Genomic DNA, 15,620 nt, shown 5'->3' with positions numbered 1-15,620 from the left:
TTAGAATACTTCAGTTATTCTAAAAGACAGTCACAGATCAAGTTAATTTGCATGTCACTGTTAGGACGTTAAAACTCCACATATGTATATGTACTTCGTGGTTCCACACGTTGTCCAGAATTTTAGGTCCCCCAAAACGAACTCTGAATTTCAGGTGTGGAATGTTTTTGTATGAAGCTGCTTTCCGCATGAAGAATTCCATGCAGCCTGGTCCAGGGTACTCAGCGCTGGGGCCTCCTTTCTTCAAAGGGGAGCCTAAGTCTAGTCAGTGGGGCCAAGAGCAGCGATTAGAAAAACCACCTGCAACACACGCGCGTGTACAGAAAGCCTGTGTGCTGTGCACACCTGTGCTATAGGTGCTGAGGGCCGTTCAGAGATCAATTAGATGTGGTCATTGCCTTAGATATAACAAATCCCTGGTGACTGAATTGACTTCTACTCCAATAACAAAAGCAAAGGAGTGGAGAGAGAGAGGGAGGGGGAGAGAGGGAGGGGGAGCACCGACTGTCCTAGTAGCTCGTCTCAGCATCTCAAATCGGAACATTCGAAACTTGGACCCGTGAGGAATTTATTTTGATCTCGGAGGAAACGAAGTGAATTTTAGTATTTTTACAAAATAGCCGGACAGTTCTTACTCATATTTAAACTTATTTCTCAACCATCTCTTCTGTCCTGTCCAGAGATCTACCCTAGTAAACTCCGTACCTCCCTTTACGTGACTGTCATTTAGGTTTCATTTTAATAATGTGATGAATTCTTTCTCCAGTGCCTGTTTTGACTCCTTGCCCCAGCCAGTTCTTAGTGAAAATTCAGATTGCTTTGTGAAATTCCTTCAGAAATGGGATTCTATTGGATTTAACAAGCAAATACAAACTGCCATGAAGATACTATTTTGAGTTAATCGCTTTCATTTTGGAGTATGGATTGTTGCTTTATTTATTTAAAAGCCTGTTTTTAGTCTTTCAGTATTATGGTGTCGTTTTCTGTATTTCTCTTGAAATCGTTGTGTATGTTGTTGCATTACTATTTTTCCTTTTTAACTGTCGTTAACAAATAGTGTAAATGTTACCATCCTAAGTGTACCGATTAAGTGGACTTAAATGTGAATTGCACTCCCATCGCCGTGGAAGAGACCTCTAGCGCCTTTTCATCCCGCAAACTGCAACTCTGTACCCTTCAAACAAGGCTCCCTGACACCACCACCTGAGGGCTGCACGACCACCCTTCTGTTTTCTCTAAGAGTTTGACCTTATGTACCTCATATAAATGGAATCAGAAAGAATCACCCTTTTCGTAACTGAGTTATTTTATTTAAACTAATATCTTCGTGATGAGCCCTCGTTGTAGCACGTGACAGGATTTTCCTTTTTTAAGGCAACCGTTTCATTGTATGTACAGATACTTTCTTTGTCCATTCATCTGTTGATACAGACTTGTGGGTTACCCCACCTCTTGGCTGTTCTGAAAAATGCTCGATGTAAATACTGCTCTCTGAGATCCTGTTTTCAGGCCTTCTAGATCTGTATCTGGAAGTAGATTCCAGATCATATGGTAACTCTATTTAAAATTTTTTTTTCTTTTGTCTTTTTAGGGCCACACCCGTGGCACATGGAGGTTCCTGGGTTAGGGGTCTAATCGGAGCTGCAGCTGCCGCCGGCCTACACCACAGCCACAGCAACAGGGGATCCGAGCCGTGTCTGGGACCTACACCACAGCTCACAGCAACGCCAGATCCTTAACCCACTGAGCAAGGGCAGGGATCGAACCCTGAGGATGGTTCCTAGTCGGATTTGTTTCTGCTGTGCCGTGATGGGAACTCCAGATATATATATATATTTTTTTTTTTTTTTTGAGGAGTGAAGTCTTTAATGTAAAAATAGAAAGTAAAATGAATAGGGAAAGTGTGTTAGCTTGATCTCAGAATGTTTCCTACATATAAGATTGTGTCATTTGTAAGCAAAACTAATTTTACTTATTCCTTTATGAAACAAGTGGTATTTATTTGTTTATTTATTCATTATCTAATTGCTTTGGCTGGTACTTCCAGTACTACGTTGAGGAGAAGTGGCAAATGTGGGCCTTTTTGACCTCCTCCTCCTGGATATTACAGGAAAGCTTTCAGTCTTGTATCTTTGAGTCTGATGTTTTATGTGAGTTTCACATATAGAGGCTTTTAAAAATTTTTTAATTTTTATTAAATACAGTTTATTTACAGTGTTGTGCAACAACATAGGCCTCATTATGTGGAGGTAATTTCCTGTTACTCCTATTTTATTTTATTTTTTAATCATGAAAGTGTATTGAATTTAGTCAAATGCTTTTCTGCATCAGTTGAGATAATCGTGTGGCTCCTGTCCTTTATTCCGTTATATGCACATCACATTGATTTTCCTCTGTTGAACAACCCTTAATTCCAGGTATGGTTCACACATGGTCATGGTATATAACCCTTTTTTTTTTTTTTTGCCATTTCTTCGGCTGCTCTCGCGGCATATGGAGGTTCCCAGGCTAGGGGTCTAATCGGAGCTGTAGCCACTGGCCTACGCCAGAGCCACAGCAACGCGGGATCCGAGCCGCGTCTGCAACCTACACCACAGCTCACGGCAACGCCGGATCGTTAACCCACTGAGCAAGGGCAGGGATCGAACCCGCAACCTCATGGTTCCTAGTCGGATTCGTCAACCACTGCACCACCACGGGAACTCCGGTATATAACCCTTTTAATGTACTATTGAATTTTATTTCATAGTATTTTGTAGAAGATTTTTGCATCAAGATTCATCAAGGATGCTGGTCTGTAGTTTTCTTTTTTGTAGTGTCACTGACCAAATGATACTGTAGTATCACCGAGTTTGGTATCAGGCAATGCTGGCCTCAGGGAATGAAATTGGGAGTGATCCCTCCTCTTTTATTTTTTGGGAGAGTTTGAGGGAGATTGATGTTAATTGTTCTTTATTTCTTTATTTTCCTACCAACAGTGCGTGGGAGTTCCCTTTGCTCCACATCATTGCCGTCATTTGTTATGTGTTGGCCTTTTAATTATGATCGTTCTGGCAGATATGAGGTGATAGCTCATTGTTTTTTTGATTTGCATTTCCCTTATGATGAGTGGTGTTGAGTGCTTCTTCATGTGTCTGTTGGGCATCTGTTAATGTCTTCTTTGGAAAAATATCCAGATCGTCTGCCCATTTGTAAATCAGTTTTTTTTTTTTTTTCAGATGTTGAGTTGTATGAGTTCTTTGTATATTTTGAATATTAACCCCTTAACAGATATGCCATTTGCAAATATCTTCTTTTATTCAGTAGGTGGCTTTTTATTTTGTGGATAGTTTCTGTTGCTGTGTAAGAGCTTTTTAAATTTTATTTTATTTTTTATTTTATTTTTGTCTTTTGTCCTTTTAGGGCCGCACCCATGGCCTATGGAGATTCCCAGGCTAGGGATCTAACCGGAGCTGTTGCTGCTGACCTACGCCAGAGCCACAGCAATGCAGATCCAAGCTGCATCTGCGACCCACACCACAGCCCACAGCAACGCCGGATCCTTAACCCACTGAGCGAGGCCAGGGATTGAACCTGTAACCTCATGGTTCCTAGTCAGATTCGTTTCCACCGCGCCACAGATGGGAACTCCTGTGTAAGAGCTTTTTATTTGATGTAGTCAAATTTGTTTGCTTTTGCTTTTATTTCCCTTGTTTGAGGAGATATGCTATATATATATATATATATATATATATATATATATATATGTATATGTACATATGTGTGTATAGACTGATGTCCAATAGTTTACTACCCATATTTTCTTCTAGAAGTGCTGTGGTTTCAGGCTTTATATTTAAGGCTTTAACTCATTTTGACTTTATTTTTGTGCATGGTGTGAGAGAAGTCCAACTTGATTCTTTTGCATGTAACTGTCCAGTTTTCCCCACACCATTTATTGAAGAGGCTGTCTTTACTCCACTGTATTGTCATGCCTCCTTTGTTGTAGATTAATTGCCCATGTAAGTCTGGGTTCATTTCTGGGTCTTCCATTATGTTCCATTGGTCTATGTGTCTGTTTTGGGGTCATTAACACATTTTTTTGATGACTGTAGCTTTATAGTATGGTTTGAAACCAGGTGGCATGATACATTTAGCTTTCTTCTTTCTCAAGATTGTTTTGCCTAATCAGGGTCTTTTGTGTTTCCACTCAAATTTTAGAATTATTAGTTTTAGTTCTATTTCATTTATTTCTACTTTAAACTTTATGACTTCTGCTAACTTTGGGTTTTATTTTTCTTTTGCTAGTTCTTTTATGAGTGAGGTAATGTTGTAATTTGAAATTTTTCTTGTATTCTAAGATAGGCTTATATAGCAATAAACTTCCCTCTTAGAACTGCTTTTGCTGTGTCCCATAGATTTTGGACCATTGTGTTTTCATTTTCACTTGCCTCAGGTGCATTTTGATTTCTTCAGTGAGCCACTGGTTGTTCAGTAACATATTGTTTAGCCTCCATGTGTTTGTGTTTTGCAGTTTTCTCCCCTCTAGTTGTTTTCTGGTCTCATAGTGTTGTAGTCAGAAAACATGCTTGATATGATTTCAGTTTTCTTAAGTTTACCAAGACTTGTTTTGTGGTCTAGCATGTGATCCATCCTAGATAATGTTGCATGTACATTTGAAAAGAATATGTACTCTGCTGCTTTTTTTTTTTTTTTAATTTTTTGGTTTTTTTAGGACCACATCCCAGGCTAGGGGTCAAATAGGAGCTGCAGCTGTTAGCCTATGCCACAGCCACAGCAATGCCAGACCCGAGCCACATCTGTGATATACAGCTCATGGCCATGTCAGATCCTTAACCACAGAGTGGGGCCAGAGATCTAACTCACTTCTTCATGGATACTAGTCAGGTTCGTTACCACTGAGCCAGAACAGGAACTCTTACTCTGCTGCTATTAGAAGGAATTTTTACATATAAATTCATCTAGTGTAGTATGTCATTTAAGGCTACTTTTTTCTTACTGGTTTTCTGTCTGAATGATCTATCCATTTGTTAAAGCCTCCTACTGTTATTGTGATACTGTTGCTTTCTCCCTTTATATCTGTCAATATTTGCTTTAGGTATTTATGGATATGTATTTATAATTGTTATATCTCCTTGGATTGACCCCTTGATCATTATATGATGTCCTTCTTTGTTTCTTGTTACAGTCTTTGCTTTAAAGTATTTGTGTGTGTGTGTGATATAAATATTGCTACTCTGGCTTTATTCTCATTTACTTTTTGTCTTTTTTGGCCATGCCCATGCATGTGGAAGTTCCCACGCCAAGGATCAAACCTGTGTCACAGCATTGACTCAGGCCACTGCAGTGACAACACTGGATCCTTATCCTGCTATGCCATGAGAGAATTCTTTTCATTTTCATGGAATGCCTTATTCATTCCTTCACTCTCAATCTGTGTCTGTCATTGGATCTGAAGTGAGTCTGTTTTACACAGGTTATATATAGGTCTTGTTTTTTTATCTACTTAGCCACACTTTGTCTTTTGATTTGAGTATTTAGCCTCTTTATATTTTAAGTGGTTATTGATAGATACTTATTGTACTTATTGACATTTTGTTAATTGTTTTTACATTGTTTTTGCGGTTATTTTTTGTTCCTCTCTTTTTCTTTTATTCTTTTCCTTTGTGACTTGATGCCTATCTTTAGTGTTACATATGAATGCCTTTCTTTTTCTCTGTGTGTATCTATTAAAAATTTTTGGTTTGTGGTAATTCTGAGGGTTATATGTAGCTATATATATGTGATTATTTTAGGTTGCTGGTCTCTTAAGTTCATACCCATTTTAAAAACTTTGCATTTCTATCCCCCCCATTGTGTTTCTTGTTTTTCACATCCTATTTTATATAATTTTGTTCTGTGTATGCCTTAACTACTTATTTGGGTATAGATGACTTTACTTTTGCTTTTAAACTTCCTACTAGATTTATACATGGCTGACTTACTACCTTTACTATATATTTTCTTTTACCAATGAACTTTTTCTTTTTGTAATTTTTATGTTTCTACTTGTAACCTTTCCTTTTTTGCTTCGACAAATTCCTTTAACATTTCTTGTAAAGCTGGTTTGGTGGGGCCAAAGTCTTTTAGCTTTTGCTTCTCTGTACAGTTTTTCATCTTTCCAGCAAACCTGCATGAAAGCCTTGCCAGGTAGAATAGTCCTGGTTGTGGGTGTTTCCCTTTCATCACTTTAAATACCTTATGCTACTCCTTACTGGTTTATAGAGTTTCTGCTGAAAAGTCAGCTGATAGTCTTATTGAAGAAAAAGAAAAGACACAGAAAGAAACTTTAGTTAAGTTGGCTGTGGAAGGATTCTCTTTATTCAGATTTGTATCATATGCCCAACCCTCCTCCTAAATTAATTTCTGTAGCTTAAGTAGTCCTAGGCCACTATGCTTAGCTTAACTGAGTCCAATACTTGAAGCCATGAATTTAATTTGGGGATGTAAAAATAATTCTGTGTTACTGTTGCATAACTTTCAGTTCTAAATATTGTATGAGTTTATTGTACAAATGAGCTAATGGAAAACCAGCCAGAGATTATATTTTTTTCCAGCTGCTTTATAAGTAAGTGAGGACACATGATTAAGCTTGAACATGGAATATATACAGAAGCAAACGTGTGTCCCTGTGAAATTGAGCCATAGAATGCTGAGCTTATAATTTACTAGTTTCTTTTTCTGTATTTATTTGGATCACAGGTTTGTCAGTAGTCAGTTCTGAGCTTGCAGATCAGCAGAGTGTCTTAATGGGTGCAGAACACTGAAATGGAAGGAAACTGAACCCCTGAGTGACCCTGTGGAAAATGCTTTCACATAGGCCTTGAGTGTTGGAACTTTGTCCTGTCTTCTAAACAACAGCAGCAGCCTCCTACTTGATCTCTATTTTCAGAATCCACTTTATTCTTTCTCTCCTCCTGCCACGGGAAAGATGGTCCTCAAGCAAAGCTCTGAACTTGCCTAATGACAACTCTTAAGACTCTGCCTGTGGAATTATGCCCATGACTCAGCTCCCAACAGATCCTTCAAGCTCTTCTTCCGTGATCGGTTACACTGGCGTCCTTGGGCTCTGGCTGATTCCTGGAAGTCACTCCTGCTGCTGTGTGTTTGCTCATTCCCTTTCTATGCTCTTGGATTGCATGTCTCAGTAAAAATTAACTCATGTTTTGCAGGAAAACCATCGGTAGAAATAAATTGTACTTTAGGGCAAGATTAGTATCTAATCTTTAACACAGGGGAGAATAATACAGTTTAGTAAATGCTTTATTGGACATTTGAGTCCAGGGCTCTGTGTTCTGTCTTATGGACACAGCGGTGAAGAAGGTAAAGGAACAGAGGCGAGGTGGAGAGACACTAGGACACAGCATGGTGATGGGGACTTTCTTCCCTCAGGCTGTTGAATCAAATGTTAATCTCTTCCAGAAATGCCTGCTCACAGACCTGCTCAGAAATAATGTTACACCAGCTGTCTGTCAAAAAATTAACAATCCCCAAATTTGAGAACCAGTGTTGGTACAAATGATGTTATACTAGCTAATACCATGAAAATAATTTTCTAGCTTACAATAAGTGCTATAACTTCCTTTTTTTTTTGTCTTTTTGGTTTTTTAGGACCAAACTTGTGGCATATGGAGGCTCCCAGGCTAGGGGTCCAATCAAAACTGTAGCCGGTGGCCGACACCAGAGCCACAGTAATGCGGGATCTGAGCTGTGCCTGTGACCTACACCACAGCTCATGGCCGGCTCCTAAACCCGCTGAGCAAGGCCAGGGATTGCACCCGCATCCTCATGGATGCTAGTAGGGTTCGCTAACTGCTGAGCCACGACGGGAACTCCGAATGCTGTAACTTCTTAAGGCTCACACGCGTATATGTTCCTTATTATGTCCACCTCCTGTTCTGTACTGCCAAAAACAGCCCATCAGAGCAGTGCCAAAAAGAAATGCAGAATCTCAAGAAAGAAAAATGACTTCATGAAAAAAAATGTACCGCACAAAGCATGTTTTGCTAGTGCCTGGGCAGCTGCATCTTTTAAGAAAGGATATTTACATCTAAATGTTTCCTCCAAAATGACACATCCTTTTAGAAGACTATCAAATTCTTCATTCTACTTTTCTCAGGACTTAACTGTTCCTCCTTGGAGGCTTACACATTTCAGTACCATTTTCTTGTTATGATTTTACTACATTCGCTGTATTTAGCACATTGGATGACTGATGGCCCCTAGAAAGAATGTCTGTTTTTGTTTACTCATTGATTTATTCATTCCATCAATAAACACTTATTGAAAACATGCTAAGTACCACAGACTGACTCCGTAAGACCTTGTCAAGTGTGATATACTCTGAGAGAGATAAGTGGTGAGTTCTAAATTATATTTAGGTTAACCTTACACTTGTGAGTTTTCTGTGTGTGTAGATATGGAGAGAGATAGAGATACAGGTAGATACTGGGTAAACATACATAGCTCTGATTTCTAAGTTTTGCTTTACTGGCCTGGGTTTCACTCGCTTCCACATGATATTTTTTACAGGAAACATGTCTTTCTGGCATTACCTTATTACATTATTCCAGGCCCACTTTTCATTTTTGCCATGGAAACAATAAAATCACAGGGAATTATGACCATATTTTTCATTAATCAATTGTTCCATGAACATTTAGAAGGAAACTTAATCCACCAAACTCCATACCTGTGCTGAGAAAACCAACCCTAAGCTTATTCACTGGGGCTGCATGCCTCGCCTTCCTCCTCTGAAGCACTTCCTTCACTCTGGGCCTGTGCAGAAAACGATGCTTCTTGTCTTTGCAGGATTCGTGCAAATTTGATTTGCAACAAGGTAGCGCTAGGTTGGATTAAAGAAGATTTAAAGGCATGGGAGCTGCAGTGATGCAAAGAGTCCTGGAAACAGAAGGCCTCCTCCCCGTGGACGTGGACGAAAGGCTGCCCCTCCAGGGATCACCAGTTCTCCCCATCTGCAGGGAAGAATTCTCCAAATCCCCAGTTCCAACGGGCCCCGAGTGTATCAGGTGGTTCTTTCTAAACTGGAAGTGCTTGGTCCTTGACCAGCCGACAGGGGAAAAAAATCTCTTACTCCATATTGATAGCATGCCAGAGGACCAGCTGGGTAGTAATTTCCAGGTGCATGAAAAACATCTCTGTTCCTACTTCACCGCCTGCAGAGACGAAGATCCCCAAAGAGGGCATCACTGTCACTGGGGACCAGGAGTCCCTTTGTCCTAAGGCTACCTCTGTGCTCAGTATGTGTGGGGCTTTGCTTCTACTGTGGCTCATCAGCATGTGGTTTTTCAACAAGGCTTTAAAATGCAGCTCCCCAGTCTCTTCAGATATAAACTCATGGGAGAGACTGGCTGGGATGGTGCCCACATTCCAGCCCCACATGTGTCAGGTTGGTGAAATGGAAGGAGTCTCTTCTTCTGAATCAGCTCCATCCTGGGGGCATGCTTTATGCTGTCTGCTGCTTTGGACTCTGCTCTGCTCGAATGAACTGCTTGTGGTTCTACAAGCTGGATTTAACTCTCAGCCTCTGCACACAGTGCACAGAAGACGCTTTTGCTTCCTCATCTGATTCTCCTTATTCTCGAAGCCCTGTTCCTCCTTACAGGGTCCTGTTTCCTAATTTTCTGAGACTGGATGAGGTGACCTTCAGTGTGCTGCCTTTGTACCTTGCATGCTCTCCCTGCTACCATAGCGCCTCTCATAGAGTTGTGGCATCGAAATTACCCATGTACTTTAGTCTCTCCTACGGTCCCTTGATCTTGAGTATTTGGTCACCGTCATATACCTTTGGTTCTTTGTGCAGAACTCACCGTATCAAAATCTCATGTTGGCTGAATAAATAAATCCAGGAATTGCCGTTCAATTCGCCATGTCTTCACATCATTCCCTGCTCTCCCAGGGTTCTCAGAACACTGGACAAGGTTGAAGAATTAGTGCAGAAGGGACTCCCTGAAGCTGAAAGGACAAGCCTGCTCCTCCGAACCTGAGCGGCTGAAACACATGTGCTCTGTGGCCTCTAACTTCCTCCCGTGGCAATTGCAAGGAATTAAGCTATTGCCACGGGCTCACAGACTAATAATGGGGCTTAAAACGGTAAAGTAATTACCAGAATCATGAAAGCTCCTCCTGGTTCCACCACAGGTTTTTAAAAAATGTGTTCAGTGTGCTTCTGCTGAAATGAAATCGGGCTTTTTCTGAGAACCCGTATCTCACTTAACATGATGCCCACAGGGTGACGGCCTGGTGGAACCTGCACGCTGTCCACTGAACCATGAGACAGCAGCTCTGCAGCCAGTCTTGATGTCTCAGCTCTGCTTCCTGAATGGGGGGGGGTGAGGTAATTCTTAGACACCTTGCAGTTTCTCCAACCAGCACTGCAATGAGAAGTCCTACAGCTGAGCCAGTCCCGAAGCCCGTTGGGATCCCCTAGAGAAACGTGCTGCAGACAGCATGTCTGGATGGTCTGGAAAGGGACGAGGGGCAGGGAAAAGCTCTGTCCATCTGCCTAGCACGAGGACCGGCAAATGGAATGTGAAGCACTCAGCACGCGAGAGCCGACGTGGAACTAGTGCTCTTTGTACATCAGGAAGGGAACAAGGGTGAGTCGGAGGACAAGTTATCCGATGAGGTGGAACTAGTGCTCTTTGTACATCAGGAAGGGAACAAGGGTGAGTCGGAGGACAAGAAAGCCGAGTCAGAGGACAAGTTATCCAGTTTGAAGTTCAAGCATAATTTGTTACAGCTGCCATACACTCCAAGAAAAGGCTCCAGGTAAAAGGTCTCCCACACAGGGGAAATTTAAAAAATAATACAGACTTACCACATGGATAATACAATGATCTCTCTTCCTGTTTGCTCACCGGGGTGAAATGTTGGATGCTGCACCTCTGTGTCCCCCCACACCAGGGGGACAAAGACACTTTGTCGTCCCAACTTGCCTTTCCCACATGAGTATTTTGATATAATAACCGCCTGTCTGTACCCAGTTGAACACTAATGTAGGATGGGCTTTGTATAACGTTTTTGCTCATTAAATGCTTGTCTAGCAAATGAATGACCAATGGATTGTGATACTCAATATATAGCAGAAACTATGTCTTGAATAAATTATTTTCTTTTTCAAAAGGGAAACTACTTTCTTATTGTGTGTGTTTTTTTACTATTGTAAAACAATTTGCAGTCATTGAAAAAAATTCACAATACTCAGAGAAGCACAAAAATTAAAAAATAATCTCTAATTCGAGCAAGTAGTAAAAAATGAGATTAATTTAGCAGTATTCAATATATGCTTCCAGGCATTTCTACACTAATATTTGATTTATGTATTTTTCATAAGAATAATTTTATGTCTACCATAAAGTGAATTTTATCAACCAACCTGTCCAAATTTATTATGAATAATAACTTTAGTTTGTCTGGAAAAGAGTTTGTGGAGTAGAGAGCAAATTCAGTGGTTTCATGTTGTTGGTAAATTAAAATTTTAATCAACAAAGGTTGTTCTCACTGTAGCAAGTTAGAAAGGAGAACTTTTTGGGTTTTTTTTTGTTTTTTAATGGAGTAAGTGAAGCTGGTACATGCATATAAGGAGCCCGAAAGTGACTAGAAGGCAGGAGGAAATTTCACCCTTTTTCTATTGCCAAGCAGGTAAGAGCCTTTGCACCGTTTTTAGCCAGTAAGTGACACGTTTCCTTGGATCATTGGTCTCCTGTTTTCCCCTGAGGCCTGGAGGGCACATCTGCTGTGACGTCCTGAATGTTCCTTACCTTCCTTCCCAGAGTTCACTGTATGCTCATTGAAAATGGCAGTAGCTATCGTAGAGGTCACTGCCCTCATCTGAAAGAATAATAAAACTGTTCTCATCTGCCTGAGAAAACATGGGTACAGCCAGGACTGAACCTAGATTAAGTTCTCATTTGTCAGGGAGCTGGAAGCCCTGGCGTTCTGGGTGCTCCCCCTTCAGCAGAGGAGGAACCCAGGCATTTGGAGATAACTCTGGGTTGGAAAGCTGCGAGTGGTTTTATTTAGAGCCTGGAGTTTTGTTTACATTCAGTTTATAGAAAAAAAATACTGGCTCTTCATTTCTAAAGAAACCCTCTGGAAAGGGTGTAGGGAAATGAGCTTTTTCCAGTGAACAAGCAACTGAAATTCACCTTTTTTTTTTTTTTTTTTTTTACCCTGCATCGCACACAGTTCACAAGAAGAGTCAACTGCCCCTGGAACTGTTTCTTGGTTTCAGATAAACAACAGACTATTGGTCTGGAGAAGCAGCAGGTGATTTCTCAGCATTGACTCTGTTTCAAAGCAGCCCTGCCCTCCTTTCACTTTCAGTCTCACTTTGACTAACAGGAACTAAAGTTACAAAGGTGCCTTGTCCTTAAATTGACACAAGTTTACAGTCATAAAAAAGATAGGGATGAACTATGGACCTTATAGTTTGCAAAATATTAATCAGAGTAAGGTAGAGAAGGGAAGAAGTGAGACAGGCAGATTAGTGGTGATACAGCCCCAAACTCTGTGGACACAGTGACTGGTTATTTCAGGACCTGAGCCTATTTTCCTGAAAGTTCAGTTGCCCACTTTATCTTAATTTGGGATCTGGCTGGCCATTTTCTCGTTATTTCACAAAGCCATCTAGCTATTACCAGATGACTGTGACATTGGAGAAGCAGCAGTGCAGGGTGGACTCACTGCGTTTTTCTTTGTTGTGGGGAAAACACAGTCATAAATGAAGCCCCAGCTGGCTTATTTCTTCAGGTAAAGACGTCTCCCAGATTTTTGAAAAATTCAGTGTGTGTATAGGATGGGAACGGACAATGGCTCAGCTCGACAGTCAGCAGCGGGTGCGGCATCATAAAGGGAACACAAGCACCCTGATCCGTTTGCGCCAGAACCCCGGAGGCCTTCCTCCACCCCCTTCTGGTCATTACCCTCCCCCCCTTCCAGAATAACCACTTTCTGGCATTGGACATCGGCGATTGGATTTGCTCGCTTCTGAACGTCACAGAAATGGAATGAAGCAGGCAGCCTGTATGACTGGGGCCAGCTCCTTTCTCTCTAACAACCAGGAGGCTCATCTCCAGCACTGGGTCTAAGGGTAGCGTGGTCAGTTCCAAGGCTCCAAGGCACATGCCACTGGACAGACATACCACTTATCCATCTGATTTACATTCGAATAGTTTTCAGTTTGGAGGTATTAGAAGTACAGCTGAAACGGTCATTCTGCGGATGTCTCTGATAAACATGTGCATTCACTCTGATGATCCCGTACTGAGGAATGAAACGGCCCGGTCGGTGGGGTACGTAGCTTTAGCTTCACTGCATATGACGCCAAACAGTTTTCCCGAGGGGGCGACTCCGTTTTCAGTTGCCGTGTAACAAACACTCCAATCCCGCTGACTCAAAACAACAGTTCTGTTCTTCCTCACACGTTTGTGAGTTGGGTGCCTTGTTCCGCTGGACTCGCCAGGCTTCTCTCCTGGGGCCGCACTGTCCGGGTGACCAGCTGGACGTGGAGGACGTAAGATGGACACGTCCACACGTGTCGGGTCTTGGTGGGGACGCCTGGAAGCCTGGGGCCAATCTCCTTACATGCGGTTTTCATCCCTCGGTGGTCCAGCCTAATCCCTGTAGGGGCTGGGCTCCGGAAGCCAAGCCCCGTGCAGGAGGACGTCTCATCCCTGTGCCCTGTCTGCTGACGTATCCTCGTCGAGTCACATGGCCAACCCTGCACTTAATGTGGACGGGACTAGACAAGGGCATGAGCGCCCGGAGGCACCTCCTGATGCCGTCAATACCAGTAACAAACCCAGGCCAGTGCGTGTGCTCAGTGTCCTCGGGGTGTGGTCTGAGAAGCCCAGCGGCTCCACAGCCTGCCTCACAGTCGCAGTTATCAGTGCGTTGCTCACTTAAGCCGCTGTGGTGGGTGTGCACTGCAGTGTCTTCATGATGTGACGTCGTCTTTCTCTCGTCACTCATGATATTAGGCCCTGTTCTAACGTTTGTCATCACTTGGGCATCTTCTTAATGTATGAAGTGCGTGGGCATCACGTCCATTTTTCCATTGAGTATCTGTTTTTGTAGAAATTACCTATATAGTCTGTGAAAGGGTCATTTATAATTACATACGTCTTCTCATAGTCTTCATTGCCTCTTTTCTTGATGATGGTGTATTTTGACAATATATCAATTTAATATTGTCATATTTGTTCATCTTTTCTATATAGGTAGCGTATTTTGTCTCCTAGAATACTTTCCCCACTCTCTAATATGTCACAGTATTTTTCCATATTATTTTCAAGAGACTTTACGGTTTCGCCTTTTACATATAGTTCTGCAATCCTCCTTGTGTTGCTTTTTGTGAATGGCATGTGGTTGTAGTCCTTTCCTTGCTTTTCCTTATGCATAAAATTGGACCCAGGACCATTTATTTCCGAAGTCATCGTTTCTGCCTGTAACGGTGTTCAGTGATCCCTGGCCAGCCTTCCTACTCCTGCTTGGCACATACTGCCAGTATTTAACTCTAAGTCAGGATAATATTTTAAATGGGCCTCCACCATCGCTTTAGCATTAGAATTTCTTCAGCCCACACTCACCCTTCTCATTCCGCTGATTCTAATCTCCCTTTTAGTGTAACTCTCTTTTCAACTAAAGAGCAGGTTCCATTTTAGGAAAAGATTTGTTTTATTCAGACCTATGTTATATTGATATTTATTTGTGTATATATCCATATGGAAACTTAGAGGCTAGGGGTAGAATTAAAAAAAAAAGAAGAAATTTCATGGCCTTTTATTGTGTTCTAATCGGTATCCACAGAATACCTCACTCAACATTTGCGGCCTATATGATCTTCTAGAATACACAAAGAACACTTAGGAAGACATGTTTCTTACCTTCTGACTCTTTTTTCCTCACTAAACAATGGGGATAATAATTACCCATACCCGAAACCATAATTATGAGTCTTAAACTACATATGTATACTCTGGCCTAGAAAGCCACTGATAAATGAGAAACATTGTTATTATTGTTCAGTCAGCAAACATAGAGGTATTAAGTGAGGTGGTGGATAGCATGGGTTCTGGAAGAAGAGTTTTGGGGTTCAAACCTTACTCAGTACCTTGTGATTTTAACAAGTTGTGAAATCACTCTGCAATGTTGTGACAGACACACCTGTAATAAGACCAGGAGGGGACAATCTAGGTGAAGAACTTGTCACTCAGTCTGAAACAAGTGGGCCAAGAAGTGGCAGCTCTCCTCACTGTGATTTATTATTTCTTAAGCACTAAGTGCCCGTCCCGGGCTTAGGTGCTGAGAATTCCCACGTGTGTGAGCCATGGTCACTCCCCCGAGAACTCACATTCCTCACTTACTAAAACGAGTAAGTAACCAGCTGCCCTGCGAATGACTCCAACACGCTAGGCAATCGGACCCAGAAAAAAGTAAGTGTTCCTCGTCCCCATGCTTTTCAGACTGGCCCCACTCATGACATAAATAGGCTTATTTTAATTGATCCAGTGGACTTTCATTTTTACTGCAAGCAGTCTCAAAGATATCTTCCAATA

General features: G+C 41.7%; 1 protein-coding gene across 1 annotated transcript in view; it reads left to right on the top strand.

The window, feature by feature from the left end:
- LOC146404280 (uncharacterized) overlaps window positions 1-11,190 on the top strand; it is a 39,073-nt gene extending 27,883 nt beyond the window's left edge. Inside the window, exon 5 of the mRNA XM_085020985.1 lies at window positions 8,851-11,190. The gene's annotated coding sequence lies outside the window, so the exon portion shown is untranslated. The remainder of the gene's footprint in view (window positions 1-8,850) is intronic.
- The last annotated feature ends 4,430 nt before the right edge of the window (window positions 11,191-15,620 follow it).

The sequence above is a fragment of the Sus scrofa genome, chromosome 4, assembly GCF_054392235.1.
Source record: "Sus scrofa isolate SSC_HxYL_T2T_F1_AM1 chromosome 4, Sscrofa_HxYL_maternal_Yorkshire_Landrace_v2.0, whole genome shotgun sequence".
Classification (NCBI taxonomy): Eukaryota; Metazoa; Chordata; class Mammalia; order Artiodactyla; family Suidae; genus Sus; species Sus scrofa.
The sequence above is the reverse complement of the archived record's forward strand: the minus strand, read 5'-3'. Positions and strand labels throughout refer to the sequence as shown.